Source organism: Vicugna pacos, chromosome 11, assembly GCF_048564905.1.
Source record: "Vicugna pacos chromosome 11, VicPac4, whole genome shotgun sequence".
Classification (NCBI taxonomy): Eukaryota; Metazoa; Chordata; class Mammalia; order Artiodactyla; family Camelidae; genus Vicugna; species Vicugna pacos.
In genome coordinates this window covers 84,239,153-84,254,330 of record NC_132997.1, presented here as the reverse complement: position 1 = coordinate 84,254,330, position 15,178 = coordinate 84,239,153, and the positions used below count along the sequence as shown (strand labels likewise).

General features: G+C 46.9%; 1 long non-coding RNA gene across 1 annotated transcript; it reads left to right on the top strand.

Moving 5' to 3' along the window:
• Positions 1 to 985: 985 nt before the first annotated feature.
• LOC140699848 (uncharacterized) lies at positions 986 to 14,630 on the top strand. Its single transcript, XR_012078103.1, has 3 exons — positions 986 to 1,068; positions 6,583 to 6,788; positions 14,542 to 14,630. It is a non-coding gene; the product is annotated as an uncharacterized lncRNA (long non-coding RNA).
• The last annotated feature ends 548 nt before the right edge of the window (positions 14,631 to 15,178 follow it).

The following is a 15,178-nucleotide window of genomic DNA, read 5'->3' as shown; positions in this document are numbered from 1 at the left end:
TCCGAGAATGATTAAGAAACTCAGAAACAATCCCCTCTTCTGCCTTATGGGCTCACGTCCAGATCGTGGAACTATCTTGAGAGGGCAGCCTGTTGTTCATACCCAAGTATTTTTCCTTTAGTTTGAGGTGGACTATATTCTCTTTGTTCAACTTGACGCCCACGACTTCGTCACTGATGCTGTAAGTGATGCCTCCCAGGGGCCAGGGAGGTTGATCAATTCTTCTTGCATCTTCTTTTCCGTGTTGGGCCGTTGAGGTGGGTAGAGAAGGATTTATGTGACAGGGAAGCACTGAAGTACGGCCTTTTCCTCCTGCCTGGCTCCCTGCCTGGGGAGCAGAGGTGGGTGGAGAGGGCAGATACCGACTATAGACAAATTCCCCTCAGCCGCCAGTATCTCTTCCCCCTTCCACCTTCCCAGCAGCTGGGGGTGGAGTGGCAGGAGGCCAGGGACAGGTGAATTCACCTCTGCAGGTGGATGTCTGCGCCGGTGCGCCCCTTGTTTCCTCTGAAACGTCCTCCCACAGAGCAACCTCCCTCCTCCCCCCACCCCAGCCTCAGCTGAAATCATCAGTATGAGATTCTATATCTCCAGACAAGATGCCAGATACATAATTTTCTTGCCCCAGTCACCTCTGCAGAGGGATGAGAAATAAGCCGTGGTGGGGTATTCAGGCAGGTGAACAAAGCTGGCTGGTGCTGAGAAGGCGGGGTGCTGTGCTGGAGCTGACTGACTTGCCCATGAGTCTTATCCTCCCAGTCGATCACGGTGTGGCTTTCAGCAGAATCCTGCAGCCTCGGTGGATGTAAGGCATCCTCAAGGCCAGGGTGACTAGTCTCTAGGCGTCATGACAGGGCTTCTCCCCCCACCATCACCACTGCCGCCCCAACAGCTCCCTCCCTTCCTTACTCAGCTGATGACTCTGTCTTTGATCACAGCATCATGGCTTTAGTACTTTGTTTCTGTTCTGGAAAAGCTTTTGCATTTGCTCTGTCATAGCTTCCCTGACCTCCCAAGGCCAGTGCATCAAAAAAGTCACCATCCTGTGAAGAGTGTTTCTCGTCCCAGGTGAGTGGCAGGGTGTGTTGGGCTGGCAGGAAAATGTAGGAAATGCCTGAGCGGGGAAAAAAAAAACAACAAAAAAAAACAGCTGGCTCTTCTCATAGCCCTGGGCCTGCATCACAGCAGGACTTGGACATTCTTGTCAAATGAATTAATGAATGTCCAGGATTCCTAAGGCTGTGAGAAGTAATACGGAGGTGGTTCCACACCCAGCCTCTGGCATGTACTGCCCGGCTTTGACCTTGGGCTCTGCCACTTGGTGGCTGTGCAAGCTTGGGCATACTTGATCTCTCTGTCCTTGTTTTCTCATCTATAAAATGGGGAAAATAATAATAAATGAGGAGTTGCTATGTGTAAAGCAGTTAAGATACTGCCTGGCACGTAATAGGCAGCACAGAAGTGTTTGCTATAATTAAGTTATACTAGAACAATAGTTACTCTGGGGAATTGAGGACTCCTCTTAACAAGAAGCTGTGGGTTTCCTTACCTTGTGGGCATTACCTCCGCCCCCACAAGCTCCTCACACACGCATGGAACCACCTCTTGCAGGGGTTGATGTGCTTTTTCTGTAAAGGGTCAAATAGTAAATATTTTAGTGACTGCAGGTAGCATAGTTTCTGTCACAACTACCCAGCTCTGCTGCTGTGGCATAGACAACATGTGAACAAGCGAGTGAGGCTGTGTTCTAATCTTTATTTACAAAAACAAGAGGCTGGCCAGATTTAGCCGGCAGGCCATAATTTGCCCGTGATCTGTTAGGATTCCACAATTTTCCAAGACTCTGCTCGAATTCTACTTCTTCTAAGAACCCTGCTTGGCTGTGAGGGTTCACTTTTTCCTCCCTGGACTTCCAAAACACTGAGTTTGCAGAGAGCTCGCTATCCTGGAAAGACGAGGCAGGGAATCTGGGTGTAAGCTCTGTCCTGGTGCATGACTTTGAGCAAGGCACTTGATATCCCTGGAGCCTCAGTTTACTCATCTGCAAAACAGGTATAAAATGTTTTGCCTCAGGTGGTGGGAAGATCAAACAGATTAAAGCACAGGGATTAGGACTTGCAAACTCGAAAGCTTTACACAGTGGATAGGGGTCTTCGTGGTGACCCTGGTGCCCAGCATGGTGCTTGGGGCTCATTCAGTGTTTTGACTGCACCAAATGCAAGGGGTGGTATTAGTGCAGATTTTTATATCAGACACATTGGTACGTGTCTATATGTATACTGATCTCCTTGGCCAGATGGAGAGCTCAAGGGACACAGGCCAGGAGAGAAAAGGTAGGATCGGCAGAAAGCTTGCTGATATGAGTTACAGGCTGGGGTCCCAGTGCCACAGGCCTGGATTGTCATGACAGAGAGTAAAGCTTGTCAAGGCACATATGGCTAGAAATCTGTATTCCTTTCCCAGGGCTGATGCAAAAAATCCCCACAAACTTGGTGGCTTAAAGCAACAGAAATTTAAGCTCTCAGTCTTAGAGGCGAGAAGCCTGAAGTCAAGGTGTCAGCAGGACTGCGCTCCCTACAAAGGTTGTAGGGAAGACTCTGTTCCTTGCTTCTTCCAGCTTCTGGTTGCTGGCACTCCTTGGCTTGTAGCCACATCCCTCCAATCTTTGACTCTGTCTTCACATCACTCTCTACATTTCTTTATGACGTTTCCTCTTCTGTCTTTTATAAGATACTTGTCATTTGGTTTAGGACCTGCCTGGTTAATCCAGGATGATCTTAAGACACTTAATTACACCTGCAAACGCCCTTTTCCCCAGTAAGGGCACACTCACAGGTGCCAAGGATTTAGAGCATCTTTTAGGGGCCACCATTCAGCCCACCACAATATCATGTTTTCACTTAATTTTTTATCTAAAGTACTTCCTGTGTCACTGAGCAGTCTTCAAAGAACTGTTTTTGATGGCTATTAAGATTTCATATCATAGATATACCATTATTAGCTAAATTTGTTTCCTCTTGTTAGACATTTAGATTGCTCATGATTTTCCACTATTATGACATGGATGCAATGCATGGACTTGGGAGTCAGATATTCCTGGGTCAAATTCTGGCTCTTCCATTTGCCAGGGATGTGACCATCGTCAAGTTTCATAAACTTTTCTGAACCTTGGTTTTCTCATTTGTAAAATGAGGATCATAATACTTACCTCATCAGGTGACTCATAGGATCAGATGAAAGAAGAGATGTAACTGGCCAGCAGCAGCCTGGCATGTATAACTGCTTAGTAAGTCACAGCCACTCTTGTTTTATTAGTATGATGACATGTCAGTCAATTTCCTTAGGACGAATTGATGAATGTACTGTTCTCAAGTCCAGGGATGGGGATAGTTTTTAAGTCTCTTGATTCACATTTCAACCTGCATTCCAGAAAAAGCATCAGCAAAGACATTCAACCTTACCCAAACCTACATAGTAAACTACTCTTTCTGGACTCTGATGGCCACCTTCATCAAGGGATAAGAATTTTACCGAGTCTGTTACGGAGCCAGGGTTAAGTTTTGAAGAAACTGCAGTTTACTTAGGGCAACCAAATTGCATCCATGAAACAAAGCAAACAATAAAAAATGGAATTCACTAAGTCAGCAAATGTTTATTGAGCACCTGTTGTGTGCCAGCTACTGTCCTAGATGATAGAAATTACACCTTGGCAAACAAGATAGGAACAGCCTTTGCCCTCATACAGCTTACAGTCGGGTGGGTCAGAGCTGGGATGCAGCACTTCATTCCTGTAGTGAAGTTCACAGAGAGAAGAGACCTTTCAGGGCCCAGGTGGATAGGGGAGGCTTCGAGAAGGAAGATGACCCAGAAGTGGGCCTTGAAAAAGGAGCAAGGACTAGAGATAAAGGAGTGGGTGGGCATGGAGGCTTGTGACCCACTGCCCGCAGCTGTCTTACAGAGGGCAGAAGCGGAAAAAGGGCGGGGGACTCCATCACGGAAGACCAGGACAGCCTGGAGCACTGGTCTGGCAGGGGAGGTCATATTTGTTTTGCTTTAGAAAATCAGAGACTCATAACATTCTCTGAGCAGGGAAAAGCCAGTGAAAGGCATTTAGGAAGAGCGGAAGGGTCTGGATGGGTCAAGCCTGGGGCCAGAAGGCCAGCCATGCTTGAAGCTGTAAATCTCATCCCGTTTCACAAGCAAGGCATGGCAGCATGACTTGGTGGCAGGGCTTACTCTACCCGGCATGTAGAGTCCTGAGCCCCTGTCCCATGCCCTCCTCCAACCACCGTCACTTTCTGATAGCCAACGCTGAACCCTCAGCAAGCTCCAAGCTTTTTTTGAGTGGTTGCCATTGCTTCTTGTGGCCCTGGGGTTAATGTATCCTAGTTGCTCTGATCCTAGGAGGCATTAACCTGATGTTTCATTATTAATTGTCCAGGCCATGTGTCCTAATAATTGACCAGGTCTGTGTCCCTTTTGACGATTAATACGCCTCTCTGGAACAGGGGTGCGGAGGAGGCAGCCTCCTCCTGTTCCCTGCCTGACCACATCAGCACATTCCAGAGCTGGAGGAGGAAAAAGCATCTTGGGAACCCTGAAGGGACTATGGGGAGGTCCTGTGTATACAGAGAACCCGTCTTCCGACCCAGCTGTCTTAGTTAAGTTTGCTGTAACAAATTACTGTAGACTGGGGGGCTTAAACAACACACACATTTCTCACAATTCTGGAGGCCAGCAGCTCCAGATCAGGGTGCCGGCACGGCCAGATTCTGGTGAGGACCCTCTTCTAGGTTGCAAATTGCTGACTCCCCATTTTAGCAGAAAGAGAATGAGTTAGCTCTCCGGGGTCTCTTTTATAAAGGCACTAATCCCATTCGTGAGAGGTCTACTCTTATGACCTAATTACTTCCACAAAGCCCCACCTCCTAAAAACCATCACTTTGGGGGTTAAGATTTCAATATATGAACACTGGCGGTTGGGGGACACAAACATAAAATCCCTAACACTAACCATGAAGCCCACTTCTGAGTCACAGGCCCTGTGGGTGGAAGTGAGAGGTGGGCTCACTTAAAGCCTTCACAGAACACAGAAAGGGACACTTTCCTCATCTCCTTCCATCCTGTACATCGGACCTCATGATGTTCCCCTTCCCCAGATGGGCAAAATGATTATCTAGGGACACAGGCAAGCCTACCGAGGCTCCCGCCTGGTGACCCCATGCTGTGGGGCTTTCCTGGGCTTTCAGGCAGGAGGAAAGAGTGACATCCACCAACCCTGAGTGCAGGGACCCAGGTGAGTCATCAGGGTTAGAGGAGGGCTCGAGAGCCATCCCCTGGCCAACCCCTCATAGTGCAGAGAGGATCAGTGATGTGCAGGGGCTCCCGCCAGGGGCTGAGGTCAGAGCAGGCTCAGCACCCATGGCCCCTCCACTGTTTCACCAGGCCTCCAGGAGGTGGTCTGTCCTTGTTGAAGGTGACTGTCACCAGTGGAGCTGGTTTCAGCTTGCTATTACTTGACACATCCCTCTTATTTAAAAATAGCAAAGCTCCTGAATGGGTCAGAAAAATCAATGGATCTGTTTAAACCTCAAACAAAAACAATTCGGGAAAAGCCACAAACGTTTAGAAAAACTTGTCCTGGGAAGATGGCTCTTCCTACACAACTAAATATAAATGCTGCCAAGGGCCAGAGTTGAGATGGGAAGTAGAGAAACCAAGGACGGTCTCACCAAATGGCTTTTGTCTCAAGAGGGAACAAAGTGGAGTTTAAACAGAGTGGGGAGGGTGAGGAAAGCTTACCAGAAGGAGCACAAAAGGAGACTCACTGGGGACAAGTTAAAGGGCCCACAGAAGCTGGGAAACCCTCTTCCGCCTACGCACGGTGGGCATGTGGGGCAGAGTGGTGAAGGAAAGAATGATGGTACGAAAGCCACCTGCTCACCCAGGTGCCTTCAGGAAGTCCTGCTCATAAAGTGCAATGAAGCAGAAGTATAGAGTGTTCTGAGCATGTAAATGGGATCCAGCCTCGTCTGGGGAAGCCAGGAAGGGCTCTCCTGGGGACGTGACATTTGGGTGGAGCTCTGGAGGCTGAGCGTGATACAGTTAGGAAGAGGCAGAGGGCAAGGCGGGAAGAGGGGCCAGAATGTGTGCAGATCTGAAGGGGATGGCTTGTTCAAGGCCATAAAAGGCAGACACAGAGAGGGGAGCCCAGAATGGCCCAGTGACGTGGTGGAGGCGTGGGAGAGGGTATACACTCAAGATTGAGGGTCATTTCCTGAGGCTGTTTACTTTAGAGAAAGAAGGGAGAGAATTAAGGTGATGAAAATGAAAGGTTAATATGTCACCTGCCAGCCGAAGGTCAGACTCAGATAAGGTATAAATGGAGCAGGACTGGGAAAGGCATAGGGAGAGGTGGGGGCCGTGGAAAACTGCAGGAGATAAATAAATACACACACACACACACACACACACACACACACACACACTACTCAAAGGCATTTAAATTTAAAGTGTTAAAACCTGTTATTTGCCAAACAAAACAAAATCTGAGGGTCAACAGTTTTGGATACTTGATTACAGAGGAACAAGTTGCCTGAAAACAAAAGAATGTGGAAGAAGGAGCCGGGAACCTCCTGACCGTAGAGCCGGAAAAGAGCCAAAAGAGCCCATCTGGTCCTGCTTCGTCCCTGTGGTTGTCAGGTTGTCTGCTCTCTACCCACACCCCTTGGAGCCCCCTTCAGCTTGCCTACTGGGGCTCACTCCGCTCTCCCTAAACGCGGAATGAGGTGGTAACTGCTGACTTGCATGAACGATGAGATGGGAAAAGGGCCCTGAGACATCCTTTGCGCAGGGGGGCATGTCCACGGGTTGCAAGCACTGCTGTGCTGAGACTGGGAAGCTCCCATGACATGAAGATGTGAGGGTGGGGTGGATTTGGGAAAATAAACAGAAGGAAGATGCAGAAAGGAGTTAAAACAGATGCAGAAACTGAGAAAGTAAGGTTAGAGAATTGGCCCCCTTATTGGTTATCTCAGCGTTAACTTCCTAGCACAGCTTTGGGTCATTTGCATCTCATTATTGGCTCTTTTGAAGCTTGAAGGTAGGGGAGCTTATTTGGGGACCTCCTCCACTTTCTCTTTGTGACAGTAAAGGCATTTCTCAAATGCAATCATATTTGATCAAAACACAAAGATTGCTTTTTCCCTCTTTGCTCTGATTTAAATGTCCTTCCACGTACTGCGGGGTTTTCTGCACCCAGTCTCTTCTCAGTTGTGCAGAGGAAAGATGCTCAACCCCTACACGTTTGCTCTCCACACGGCACTGGTTAAGAACTAAATTCATTTTAATAGCTCTTTATAGGGCAAACTTCTTTGCTTGATGGGGGAAGAGTCTTCTGTATCATGAAGGAAGAAACATTTTTAAAGGCCATTTCAATACATAAACACTCCTTTTGACACATGCATGTGTCTAATTGCTTGTTTTACCACCTCCTAAAACAGAATGGAGAAATATTCCTTTAGAGGAACTCAGCTGTCTGAGCAAGAAGTTTGAAATGACAGGCTCATGAACAGCAAATCCCCAAGTGTGGTGAGCACGTGTGGCTTCTTGATGGCCCAGTGTCCATTTCACTTAATGCCAGAATAGCAGAGGGTTTGTGTGCAGATATCTACTCATCCTCTTGATCCCTGGGATTCCAGTGGACTTGACGTTGCCTTGAGTTCCTGAAAAGGCATGACATCTGGGCTGGGACAACCAGAGCATGATATTCTCTGGTTGGTTCAGGGACAGCCACTTGACTAAAGACTGGCCAATAAGGGTCAAGGAGACTCAATTTTGGCTACTAGGAAAGAGGATTCTTTCCCTTTCCTGTTGTAGGAAAGCCAAAGGGAACCTGAGGCTTGGGCTGCTATGGCCATCTTGTCGCCACAAGGGAGAGACTTCTGATAATGGAGCCAATACATCGGGAGGTGGGGCTAAGATAGAGAAACTGAGTCCCATGACATCATTTGAGCTTTCAAATCGAGCGGCGCCTAAAGCCAGCCCTATGCTATGGTCTTGTACACGAGACAATACACTTCCAGTTTTTCCCTGAGTCCGTCTGAATTAGGTGTTTTCAATTTCCCTAGTGTCATTTACCCAAGCATAAAGCAATGTGGCTGATTCCAGTATATAATTCCAGTAGAATCTGCCCATTACTTTGTGGCCACACCTATTATATCTGTACAATGTTTTCAATTTCTTTAAAATTTTTATTTATTTATAATTTTATTTTCTTTTAATGTTTTCAACTTCTCAAAGTACCTTGACCAATGTGTTACTGCACTGCATCCAGACCATTCTTCTGGGAGTTTTCCTCCCAGCGCCTCCACGTGACAAGCAGCTCCCCCGAGGGGATGTGGTAGTAGGAAGGAGAGCCCCATTTTCCCAGCAGGACTGCAGATGTCTCCTCCCTTCCCACATCCTCTTTTCTTGAAAGGAAAAGTTAAACATTTGAATAACTACCCAAGGAAACTTAATCTGGAAAAGGTCAGATGAAACAGAGAGGTTCTTGTTCACTGAAGCCTCATGATGCCAAGTGTCCAGCGCCTGGAAGCTCAACACAGTGGAGCAGTACGATGCCTTTAACAAGGCAGAGCTAAATGGCCAGTTGCCAAGAACTCTCAAGTGAAAAAGCAAGCATTGTATGTAGCATATTATTGTTTGAGGTTTTTAAAAGGAGCAAGGCTATAGATACATGTAATCTTTGGTAGAAACTGGTGATGTTGCCTCTGGAGAAGGGGCTGGGGAGGTTGGAGACAGGAATGAGATGAGAGACTCTTCACTGTGTCCCATTTTTACCCTTTGAATTTGGTACAGTGTATAATAGGCTTTTACCAATTTTTTTTTAAAAAAGCGATACAACAATTAAAAACTATAAACACACACCCATCTCAATGTGGAGCCACCACAGGATTCTGAGCTGATCTGTGACTTGGCTGCTTCCAAAAGCTAGGGCTGGGGCTTGTCCTTCCATGCTAACTGGGGGTGGGAAGCAGATTTAGAGTCAGTTTTGAGGGTTCCTTAGTAGGAAAAAACCACAAGAGCTATTGGAGCAATTAGGCAAAATTTAAATGAAATCTTTGGGACGTTTTGGAATGGGGTTGAAAGACATGGTTAAGGAGGGGAGCTGCAGGGCCTGCAGCTGGGAAGGAAAAGAGGAGGCTGGTTACTTTCTGGAGAAAAAGGTAGGCCTCAGTACTCTGTGCACCCATTCACTGTCTTAATATTTCCTTGTGTGTCTTCTCCCAGTCATCAATCTGGGCTCGTCTGCAGAGGTTAGGGGTCCTGACTGCTTCATTCTCTAATGCTTCTGGGGGACCTTATTTTGGACGAGTATATGGCTTGAAATAGCATGTGAGAAAAACCATTTTAAAATGTGCTAAGTTCAAGGGGAGGGAATAGAGGAATGAAAGATGTAAGAACCTAAGAAGGGCCCCACACCGTCACCAAGCCCCCAAGGAGGTGGCACCAGGAATGCAGGGTCCACCGCAGGGAACAGCAGCAGGAGCCAGGGAAACACTCCGAGAAGGGCAGGCGCTCAGCCTACCAGGAGCAGGAGGGCTGAACGACGCAGTCTGAATGAGCTCCTGTGGTTCAAGAGCCAGCGGGCCAAGTGCTCTTGTCAAGAGCGACCCAACAGCTGCCACGGTGGACCCCTCGCACCCCACCCTTTCAGGGACCCTCTCTCACCCCCCGGCAGGGACTCTGCAGACAGGAGTGACTCCAGCTGAGGATGTTACTGGATTCATACCAGAGTCTGACCCTGAAATGTCCTGAAATGCCCCGCACCAATGTCCTGACCTGTCCCAACAGAGGGTGTGTGCTGTGAGCTTTGTTGACGTGCTTGTCTGAAGCTGTGGCCTGACGGGCTCACCGCGGCTTCCTCCTCCATGGTGTGAACAGCACAGCAGCTGTTTATCGGGTCCACTCTGGGTGCTCGTCTCGCTTGTTCCCACCTTGCAACCACTGCCAATCATGCTGCTGTTGTCATCAGGTCTGTGCTTGTGTTGGGGTTGGAGCCTAGGACTGGGACTTGGAGTGGAACTGCTTGCTGCTCACGAATCTGGCTTTTCATGCTCAGCTTTAGCGAATGTTGCTAAGGAGTGTTCCAAAGGCCTTGGCTGGTTTGCTCTCCCACCTAAGAGTTCCTGCTGCTCAGCGCTCCCAGCATTTGCAATTCCGAGACTTGTTTTCTGTTGATCTGATGGCCCTGTGGCTTCCTTTGTGGCTTTTACATTCTTTTCCCTGGTGATAGTGAGGTTGATCACTCCTCACATGCTTACCGGGCATTAGAATTTCTCATGTAAATATCTGTTCATGTTTTTGGACCATTTTTATTTGAATTGACTCTCATAACTCCCTTAACAATTAATGTGCTGCAAATATTTTTTTTCCTCCATTCTGTGGCTTCTTTTTCCACATGTGTCTTTTCATGAACTGAATGTCTTGGTTTTCACGTTGTTTATTTTATTGCCTCTCAAACTACCTGTGGGTGAGGAACCAGTTTTGTTTTGTTTTGTTTCATTTCCATCAGTGGCAGACAGATATGCTCTAAGATAAAATAAGATTGATTTAAATTAAAATTTTAAAAACCATTAAAAGTAAGAAGACAACTGTCAGGGAAATCTTGCTGAATCCTTTGCTGTAACTTTGGCTAATAATACTCTATCAGATTTTCTTCAGTGAAGCACCTGTATTGAGCCAGACACATTGAGACACTCGACAGATGCTTTAGAATCTAAAGTGCAGAGGATAAAGATACCACACTGTCCTGGACTACTGAAAATGGAGCATGACAGGAAAAAAAAAATCAGGCTTTCAGACGTTTAAAAGAGGAACACTAGAAAACTAGTGTAATGACAAAATGTCCTCAGGCAGAAAAGTCTGAAAACAACCAGATTAAGAACGGAATACATTCTTCCCTAGCATATTTCTTGCCATATGAGTGGTCTACCAGAATCAAAAACAGGGAACACAGTGATCTTACTCATTTACACGCCATTCCTCAGAATGCTCTATGGGGTTACCATTTTGAGGAAGAACTCTGCTGGCGTCAGAGTTTGGAAATGAAAGCATATTAATTTTAGATAAGGAGAGATCATCATTTCCACTTGTTCACAGGATTCTTCAGTAATGTTTTGGTTTCACATCAACCAGCATCCATTTGCCTACACAGTGTCTGGAGTATTCTCTAAACCTCCAAGCTTTGTGGGAGTAAACTCAGGGTGGCCTGTTTCAAACACATCCCCTTTAAACGCCATAGTACCTGTTAAGTATTTTTGTTGGGCTAATTTCTAAATAGGTCACCCTTCTGGGCTAACTTTTCCATGATCAGAGATAGAGACAGAGAGAGAAAAAGAGAGGGCGCTCTGTCGGTTGCATCTTCATGCGCAAGAATCAGCTGCTCATTTTTCTTGATCTCCTTTCTACCGAACTCTGATCTGGCAGATAAGTGGCATAAAATTATAATTGAAAGTGATGAGTGTTTCCTGAGTCACTTCAGTTTTCCACACTGTCCCACTTTCGGTTGCTGGGCAATAAAGGTATAGAGATGGGAACTGTCTATAGTCCGCTAGAATCATGAACATTCGGATTGCACATGAATGTTTACGTGAGTGTTTGCATGTGTGGGTGCTGAGTGTGTGTATTGCCTGTGTATAACTGTTGGGTATGCGTGTGTATCAAGTGCATGTGTCTGTTGAGTGGATGTTGGGTATGTATGTTGTGTCTGTATGTTGTATATGTTGAGTGTGTATTAAATGTCTGTATGTTGAGGGTATATGTGCGTAGGTTGTGTGTGTAAGTGTGTGTGTATGTGAGTGTGTAAGTGCCTGAAGATGTGCCTGTGGTAGGGTTGTGTGTGGCAAGGATGCCAGGAAGATAAAAACACACTGGCCTTAGGTCACATGTGTTGCATCAGGAATCTAAAGGGCTGCTTCCACAGTCTGGTTTATTTTGTGTGATTTGCAGCTTGGCACAAATGAAACAGCGGTGACCAGCTAGTAATCATTTGGAGGGGATTACTCTGAGTAGCCTGCAAAAGCAGCGAGGACACCAGGGCTGGTCTCTCGTGGCTGGTATCTTCTTAGTTGTCTCTTTCTTCACTGGGGCTCACAGCCCACTTTTGCTTCCCTTTCAAGTGAGAAACTAAACCTTAATTATCCAGAGAGAATAATTCAATGGGACACAATTCACCAAGAAAGTATGTGGGGGGTGGGGGGTGGAGAGAGGGTAACGACAACACATTGACCATCAAGAGATCAGCTCACAGGCTCTCTTGACCTGTTACCCATGTAACAGATGTAATCTGGACTCTTAATTAGGCGGAAAGCTCTTCAAGACCTGGGATTTTCTCTTCATTTCCCTGCCCCGCTCCCTTCCCACCTGTCTCGCACTTGACACTACTGAGCTCTTGATAACAGTGATAAAGCACCTGCTCTATGCCAGGCCAGGTGCTGAGGCTTCCTTCTAGTTGACATGTGATTTGACCCCTGCAGACCTCTGCCTTCTCAGCTCCAACCACACCAGCCTTTTTTTCTGTTTCTTGCACCCACTCAGCGTGTCCCTAGCTCGGGGCCTTTGCACTTGCAGTCTCCTCTGCGTGGAAGGCTCTCCCTCCAACTCTCAGCAGGGTCCACTTTGTCAGAGGCTGCTGACAGGCCATCTCAGTTCAGAATGGAGCAGTCATCACGGGACTGGGGCAAGGTCATTGTCACGGGCGTGGTCTCAGTGCCTTAGGGATGACAGAAACCCAGATTCGACTGTGAAGAAGACCACATAGACTGAATAAACGGAGACGGTAATTGCAAAAATTCTGCCATGAAGGGAAGGAGGAAAAATAAGGTGATGGCAGGAGAGAGATATAGGGTCAAGGAGGGCTTTTTGTTTGTTTATTTCCTTTTAAGGCAAGAGATTAGAGAGCATGTCTCTATACAGAGGGAAATGACACAGGCCTCTGGCACAGAGTCCAGATGCAGGGGAGAGAGGGAATAACTTCTGGGAAGAGATGTTTTGGAGAGGAGCAAAGTGAAATGGGTTCTGAGAGGAAAATTGTAGATTGTTAGGTTGTATTGAGTTTGCTCAGTAAATTTAATGCTCACAAAATCCTACAGGGTAGATACTGGTGTTCTTCTTGTTTTATAGATGAGGAGTCTAATGGCCAGAGATGTAAAATAACTTGCCTAAGATCACACCGCAGGCAAGCAGGGGGGTCGAGGTTTGAAGTGAGATTCTCATTCCTGGATAATTACAGGATCCAAGTGCAAGATAATGAAGGATGAAAAGTCAGCGAACTCAGAGAAATCAGAGAAAGGCCTGAGGGTATCAGAGATACACCTAAACCCCAAGGCTAACAATTCAGGTACTAGAGAAATGGAATAGCTCCAACGGTTTATAAATAGAAAAATTTCCCAGATTTGGTGAAAAATGCATGTGTTGGCAATGTCTTTTTCTCAACAAGGAGGTGGACGCGGGCATTTGCTTGAACCACATTTCTGTTTTGTGTGTTTTTCTGAATATGTGTTACACTTTATAACAAAAGACTGAGAAAGAAACCTGAACTGCCTTATTGATGGTAGATGATGTGTGACTATCTGTCCTGAAGATGTGGTCCAAAACTTAGTAGCTCCCAAACCTGACCCAGCATCACAATCACCTCGGGAAACTTCGAAAGATTCCTGCCTAAGACGAGGGACTCGGAATTCCCTGACACAGGGCCCAGAGCTTGTATCATCAGCAACCCGCCGTGACTCTAATCTCAGCCAAGTTTGGGAGCCGTGGGCCTCAGACACACCAATTCAGTTAAAATCAGTGTTTTCGGCAATGCTGTTTCCTGTGGCCTTTGGAGATGTTCAAAATATGCCAGACAGAAGGCTGGTTAATTCAACAATGGCATATGTTCCCTTTCCTGCTCTGCACCCTGAACTTGACCCTATCTTTTACTTTCCTTCTGATCTTTCCATTGCTTTGTACCATGGAAATAAGACAATATATGCAAATACAACGTGTGATAAGAAAAATCCTTTAGCTTAAACACCAAATGATCATAAAACTGATTGCATCTCTTCCTTCCCTTAAGTATTCCTCTCTCTTGACACTTCCTGGGGAAAGGCTTCATGTCATCCTGAGAAGAGAGCTTTCTAGGGACATCAGAGCCATGGGCAGGAGCACTTCCACCCATGTAGGAACTGACCAGCCTCTTCACTGAAAAGAATGTAGCAGCGATGAGGTGGTGCACCTGGGGAGAAGGCCCCACAATGCACCGCCCAGGGAAGGAGAAGTTCTCCACACTTATCGCTAATCTAGAGCCAGCTGAGAAACCAGTGGGATGGTGGCCACTCCTAGAAGGGAAGGGTAGGGCAGAGGAGCTCAGGTGGAGGTTGATGTGTTAGGAGGAGGTGAGAGCTGAGGCAGTGAAGAACCAGCCTGCGTTCATGGTCCAGATTCACAGAGGCTCTAAAGGAGCCAGCTCTGACAGTATCTCTTTCCTTCAATCTCTAGCCCAGAAAGAATACAACCAAAATGCGGTTCCAGGGGCCGCCTTTCTCAAGAAAGAAGAAGAAGAAGAAGAAGAAGAAGGAGAAGGAGAAGGAGAAGAAGAAGAAAGGAAGGTGAGTTTGGGACTTGCTTTGCAATTTGAATCTCAGGAATGCATAAGAAACAGCAAGTCGCTGCCTTCTGAGCAAAGATGCTCTATTGAAGCTTGACTCATCTTTGACAGTTGATCGTGTGCAGCCCTCTTCCTCCTTCCTTGTGACACAGAGGAGTGAGGTGAGTAATGCTCTATGTGGTGAAAGAAAAATAGATACCCAAATGCCTTCCATTATGTGAAAGGCCTGTGTCACCAGCTGTGGTGGCAGGGGGTGTGGTCACCATCCATTAGATGGAAGAGTCAGAACTTCTGACTCCCTCTCTCCAGGGCTATTTGTGGTTCTAAACACAAGCAGGACTGAAAACCGACCAGCCCAGAGAAGTGTCAAAGCGCTGCTGGGGTCTTGTGAGAGCCACAGTTGTCAAGAGCCCTTGGCACAGGAGTCCCCAAGGCCACACAAAAGAAAAACAGTCAGATCTACTTTCTGCTGCCTGAGCCTGCCCTGCTCCTTCACCACAGGCATAAGAACCATTTTTTCCCCCAGAG